The sequence below is a fragment of the Capra hircus genome, chromosome 19 (genome assembly GCF_001704415.2).
Source record: "Capra hircus breed San Clemente chromosome 19, ASM170441v1, whole genome shotgun sequence".
In the NCBI taxonomy this organism is placed as follows: domain Eukaryota; kingdom Metazoa; phylum Chordata; class Mammalia; order Artiodactyla; family Bovidae; genus Capra; species Capra hircus.
Genome location: NC_030826.1, coordinates 30,715,053 through 30,722,060, shown reverse-complemented (window position 1 = coordinate 30,722,060; position 7,008 = coordinate 30,715,053).

Sequence of the window (7,008 nt, the reverse complement as noted above, 5' to 3'; positions counted from 1 at the left end):
AGTTCCTCCTAAATCTCATTGTAGTTTTTTTGAAATTGCTTTGGATTTACAGATTACTGAGGCAAAAACAGATGTCTTCTAAGAGGAGAGTGGAAAAAGTTGGCTTAAAACTCAACATTCAGAAAACTAAGATCATGGCATCTGGTCCCATCACTTCATGGCAAATAGATGGGGAAACAGTGGAAACAGTGTCAGACTGTATTTTGTTTGGGCTCCAAAATCACTGCAGATGGTGACTGCAGCCATGAAATTAAAAGATGCTTGCTCCTTGGAAGGAAAGTTATGACAGACTAGACAGCATATTAAGAGCAGACATTACTTTGCCAACAAAGGTCCATCTAGCCAAAGGTATGGTTTTCCAGTAGTCTTATATGGATGTGAGAGTTGAACTATAAAGAAAGCTGAGCACTGAAGAATTGATGCTTTTGAACTGTGGTGTCGGAGAAGACTCTTGAGAGTCCCTTGGACAGCAAGGAGATCCAACCAGTCCATCCTAAAGAAAATCAATCCTGAATCTTCATTGGAAGGACTGATGTTGAAGCTGAAACTCCAATACTTTGGCCACCTGATGCAAAGAACTGACTCATTAAAAAAGCATAAAAAAAAATTAAAAAAAAAAAAAGAACTGACTCATTAGAAAAGACCCTGTTTCTTGAGGTATTCCTGTATTGCTATGAACTTTCCCCTTAGCATCGATTTTACAGTGTCCCACAGGTTTTGGGTTGTTGCATTTTCATTTTCATTCGTTTCTATGCATATTTTGATTTCTTTGATTTGTTTTGTGATTTGTTGGTTATTCAGCAGCATGTTGTTCAGCCTCCATATGTTGGAATTTTTAATAGTTTTTCTCCTGTGATTGAGATCTAATCTTACTGCATTGTGGTCAGAAAAGATGCTCAGAATGATTTCAATTTTTTTGAATTTACCAAGGCTAGATTTATGGCCCAGGATGTGATCTATCCTGGAGAAGGTTCTGTGTGCACTTGAGAAAAAGGTGAAATTCATTGTTTGGGGTGAAATGTCCTATAGATATCAATTAGGTCTAACTGGTCTATTGTATTGTTTAAAGTTTGTGTTTCCTTGTTAATTTTCTGTTTAGTTGCTATATCCACAGGTGTGAGTGGGGTATTAAAGTCTCCCCCTATTATTGTGTTACTGTTAATTTCTATTATTGTGTTACTGTTAATTTCCCCTTTCATACTTGTTAGCATTTGTCTTACATATTGTGGTGCTCCTATGTTGGCTACATATATATTTATAATTGTTATATCTTCTTGTTGGATTGATCCTTTGATCATTATGTAGTGTCCTTCTTTGTCTCTTTTCACAGCCTTTGTTTTAAAGTCTATTTTATCTGATATGAGTATTGCTACTCCTGCTTTCTTTTGGTCTCTATTTGCATGGAATATCTTTTTCTAGCCCTTCACTTTCAGTCTGTATGTGTCCCTTGTTTTGAGGTGGGTCTCTTGTAGACAACATATATAGGGGTCTTGTTTTTATATCCATTCAGCCAGTCTTTGTCTTTTGGTTGGAGCATTCAACCCATTTACGTTTAAGATAATTATTGATAAGTATGATCCCATTGCCATTTACTTTATTGTTTTGGGTTCGAGTTTATACACCCTTTTTGTGTTTCCTGTCTAGAGAATATCCTTTAGCATTTGTTGGAGAGCTGGTTTGGTGGTGCTGAATTCTCTCAGCTTTTGCTTGTCTGTAAAGCTTTTGATTTCTCCTTCGTATTTGAATGAGATCCTTGCTGGGTACAGTAATCTGGACTGTAGGTTATTTTCTTTCATCACTTTAAGTATGTCTTGCCATTCCCTCCTGGCGTGAAGAGTTTCTATTGAAAGATCAGCTGTTATCCTTACGCGAATCCCCTTGTGTGTTATTTGTTGTTTTTCCCTTGCTGCTTTTAATATTTGTTCTTTATGTTTGATCTTTGTTAATTTGATTAATATGTGTCTTGGGGTGTTTCACCTTGGGTTTATTCTGTTTGGGACTCTGTGGGTTTCTTGGACTTGGGTGATTATTTCCTTCCCCATTTTAAGGAAGTTTTCAACTACCATCTCCTCAAGTATTTTCTCACGGTCTTTCTTTTTGTCTTCTTCTTCTGGGCCAAAGAACTAAATAGACATTTCTCCAAAGAAGACATATGGATGGCTAACAAACACATGAAAAGATGCTCAACATCATTCATTATCAAAGAAATGCAAATCAAAACCACAATGAGGTACCATTTCATGCCAGTCAGAATGGCTGCGATCCAAAAGTCTACAAGCAATAAATGCAGGAGAGGGTGTGGAGAAAAGGGAATCCTCTTACACTGTTGGTGGGAATGCAAACTAGTACAGCCACTATGGAGAACAGTGTGGAGATTCCTTAAAAAACTGGAAATAGAACTGCCTTATGACCCAGCAATCCTACTGCTGGGCATACACACTGAGGAAACCAGAATTGAAAGAGACATGTGTACCCCAATGTCCATCGCAACACTGTTTATAATAGCCAGGGCATGGAAGCAACCTAGATGTCCACCAGCAGATGAATGGATAAGAAAGCTGTGGTACATATACACAATGGAGTATTACTCAGCCATTAAAAAGAATACATTTGAATCAGTTCCAATGAGGTGGATGAAACTGGAGCCTATTATACAGAGTGAAGTAAGTCAGAAAGAAAAACACCTATACAGTATACTAACGCATATATATGGAATTTAGAAAGATGGTGATGATAACCCGGTATGCGAGACAGTGAAAGAGACACAGATATATAGAACAGTCTTTTGGACTCTGTGGGAAAGGGTGAGGGTGGGATGATTTGGGAGAATGGCATTGAAACATGTATAATATCATATATGAAACGAATCACCAGTCCAGGTTGGATGCATGATACTGGATGCTTGGGGCTGGTGCACTGGGACAACCCAGAGGGATGGTATGGGGAGGGAGGAGGGAGGCGGGTTCAGGATGGGGAACACGTGCATACCTGTGGAAGATTCATGTTGATGTATAGCAAAACCAATACAATATTGTAAAGTAATTAACCTCCAATTAAAATAAATAAATTTATATTAAAAAAAAAGAAAAGACCCTGATCCTGGGAAAGATTGAAGGTGGGAGGAGAAATGGATGACAGAGGATGAGAAGGTTGGATGGCATCACCGACTCAATGGACATGAGTTTCAGTTAGCTCCAGGAGTTGCTGACGGATAGGGAAGCCTGGTGTGCTGCAGTCCATGGGGTTGCAAAGAGTCAGACACGACTGAGTGACTGAATTAAACTGATCCTCCAAACAAGATCTGATTCTCAATATACTTAAATCCCATCCTAAATTCTTCAGTGAACTTTTATGGGTTTTCTTCATCTGTACTTTCATTTTGGAGCATATTCCCAGGCAGTTTATATCTGAGGATTGTTTTAGTGATTAGGATCTTTTCCCACTGTACTTTCTAAATGCTTCTTGGTGATAAATTGGGAAAGCTATTGCCTTTTTTTCCTCTATATTTATTTTATTTCTCTGTTTTGATACTTGAGATTTTATTTGTGGCTTAATACATAATACTTAAAGTTCCCTGTTCCCTGGAAAAGTGCATAATCTCTGTTTGTAGAAATATAGTTCAAAATGTACCTTTTAAATAAACTTACTCATTTTATTAATTTTTTCTACATCATAATTTAGTCTTTAATTACTTTGAGATAGGTATGTTTCTATAAATTTCTCCATGTATTTTTAAGAGTGTGAGTTTCACATTATTTGATCTACTGATTTTGGAACATAAAGGTTAGTTGGTGCTCTATTATCTTTTAGTTTTTAACAATAAAAATGATGGTCTTTGTTCATAGTCCCATTTGATGCTATATTAAATTCTATATAGCCTATTAATATTATAACTCTTCTTTTTCTTTTTGTGTTTGCTATACTTTTTACCTGGATTCATTTTAGGTATGTCTTTAGTCAACAGTAGATAACTGGACTTGGTTTCATTACTTATCAATTTCAGGATCTCTTTAATAACTGAATTTATCTCATTTACAATCACTCTTCCAAGTACTATATTTGGTTTGTGTCTACTTTCCTTTTTCTGTTTTTGCTTCTTGAGCTCTCCTTTTTTTACTTTCTTTTTTTTCCTAACCAAATCAGCATTTTTTTTCCACTTTGCTTTTCTCTGATGAATTACTTTTGAGTTTTCAAATATTTTCTTTAAACTACAATTTGAAATTACTAGAATTAAGAAATGTAATTTTTTGGCCACTCTAATTTAAGCAAAATGTTTAATACACTTCCATTTCTTTTCCTCCATTCAGACTATGGCCCCTGTTAATGTAATTTCATAGATGGAGATTATTCATATCACTCTATATTAAAGTGTTTTATCTTCTTTTGTGTGGAAAGTTCTCATTTATAACACTTTTAGGACAAGTTTACAACTATTGGGCTTTCCTGGTGACTCAGCAATAAAGAGTTCACCTGTAGTGTAGGTAACATGGGTTTGAGATGCCAGTTTGACCCCTGGGTTGGGAAGATCCCCTGGAGAAGCAAACGGCAACCAACTCCAATATTCTTGCCTGGGAAATCCCATGGGCAGAGAAGGCTGGCAGGCTACTTACGGTCCAGGGGGTCACAAGAGTCGGACATGACTTAGCAACTAAACCACTACCACCATTACAATTATTTGGATCCCTCTTAATTTTACTTCAGTGCAGATTGCCGATCCTTCTTTATTATTTTCCCAGCTTCAAACATTGAATCCTGACTTTCTATTGATGGTAATTATTTCTTCAAGGGACATTTTCCCATGAAGCTTACATGACTGATATTTTCTAAGTTCTCCTATTTGAGGATGCATTTTTGTTACCTTCACATACAAAAGGCAGATTGACAAGGTATAAAATTCCTGATTCACAACCTTTTCTCTCAAAATTGTTATGAGGTCTCCACCACCTTTTGGCATTTAGTGTTGCCCTAAAGTTTGACACCAGCCTCATTCTTTCTTGTTTATTCATGGGTTACTTTTTCCTTATTATTTCCTTATATAGAAACTTGATAAATTTTCTTCGTTTAGGTAGTCAAACAGTTTTCTAGAGTATGTCTCAATGTGAATTTAGGTAGGACACAGTGAACTTTAAGCTGCAGAGACAACTCTTTCTTGGACTCAAGAAATATCCTATAAGTCATTTTCTATGTCTTTTGGGTGCAGGCTAGATGAGGACAAACAAACAAAACAAAATCTTTATTTTCATGGAGCTAATCATTATTAATAGTCCAGTAAGCAAGAACCTTAATAGAGGAGGAAACCTCCACCATACCTGTATTAGTGTTATTACTACCTAATGCCTATTCAACACTTGCTACATACTGAGTTTTGTGTTAAGTTCTATATATGGTCCGTTTAATTCTCACGACAACAATGAAAAGAAGATTCTGTTATCAATCAGATTTACAGATGGGGAGGCTGGGCTGGGATTTGAAGCCAGCCAAGTGAAGACTAAGGCAGCTTTCAGTCTGGCCAGAAGACACAGATGTCTCAGAAAGCAAAGAGGTGGGTGAATTTGAGAAAAAGAAAACAAAACCTGTGGCTGAAGAAGTGAGGGGCGAGTGGTAAAAAGTGAGCCTAAAGAGGAAGGTAGGCGTCAGATCATGCCCTTTCTGGGAAATGCACAAACTTGGCTGCCATGCCATTGTTTTGCTTTTTCCTGCCTTTGAGGCTAATTTTAATTCTACTACCATGTCTTTAATTTCTTGCAGACCTTCTACATCCCAGTTTCAACATCCTGAAAGCAATTCCATCTTCTCTTTCTTGAATTTCATTGCTCAGGCCCAAGTCCCCTTTTATCTCAGGCTCTCCTCTCTTTATGATACTATGTAGAGATTATGGCATCTTTAAGCAAGTTGAGAAATCTAAACAGTTGTCTAAATTTTTCACATGGATTCGACATGAGATAATCTTCAGACTTCTCCCACTTCGTCATCTGAATGCTGTCCTTGTATGTTGTCCCAGAGTATTTTTTTAAACCACCCTAGTTTCAGACTTTGGGAGGAGATGTTTCTCTCTTCATATCCTTGAACAAGATGAAACCTGCCCAGATTCCATTCTCATCTGAAGATTAGAGGAGTGTTAAGGATGCAGGGTCTCCTTATCTACCCACCGTGTGATGATGATTCCAGTTTGACAACTAGAGCGGGTAGGATACTTTGATGTTGTAGCCTAATCCTGCTTCTCATCACACATTATTTTCTGTTCTTTAAGGTGGGGGTTGGGGGGAGCATCTTTTACCATTCCGTTTGGTTCTTGGATTTTTTTAAGCTGATGCAGGATTTGCAAAAAAAAAAAAAAAAAAAATCCCCCAATGTATAGTCCCTGAGAGTTCTTCCTGTTTTCATCTTCACTCGGATCAATTTCCTTTTAAAGATGGCACCTCTGGAGTTCCTTGGACAGCAAAGAGATCAAACCAGTCAATCCTAAAGGAAATCAACCCTGAATATTCATTGGAAGGACTGATACTGAAGTTGAAGCTCCAATACTTTGGCCACCTGATTCAGAGAGCCAACTCAATGGAAAAGGCTTGATGCTGGGCAAGATTGAGGACAGGGGAGAAGGGGACGACAGAGGTTGAGATAGTTGGATGGCATCACTGACTCAATGGACATGAGTTTGAGCAAGCTCCAGGAGTTGGTGAAGGATAGAGAAGCCTGGTGTGCTGCAGTCCAAGGGTTGCAAAGAGTCAGACATAACTTGGCGACTGAACAAAAACTGGTAACAGACAAGGCCACCCCCAGACTTCCCTGTGCAGCCCAGATACTTTTCTAGATTAAAAAAACACAAATCTTTACAGGGACACAGGTTGATGGGTGTGAAATTAGAATAATTTTCTTGCCCTGTAGAAGCACACTTAAAGGTGTGGGAGAGGCTCCTGCTCTGCTTTTTCATTAGTATCGATCAACAACTTGTTCTTGAGACAAGAGGCAGATGTAGGAAAAGGGGAATAAAGGCATCTTCTTAGTTTT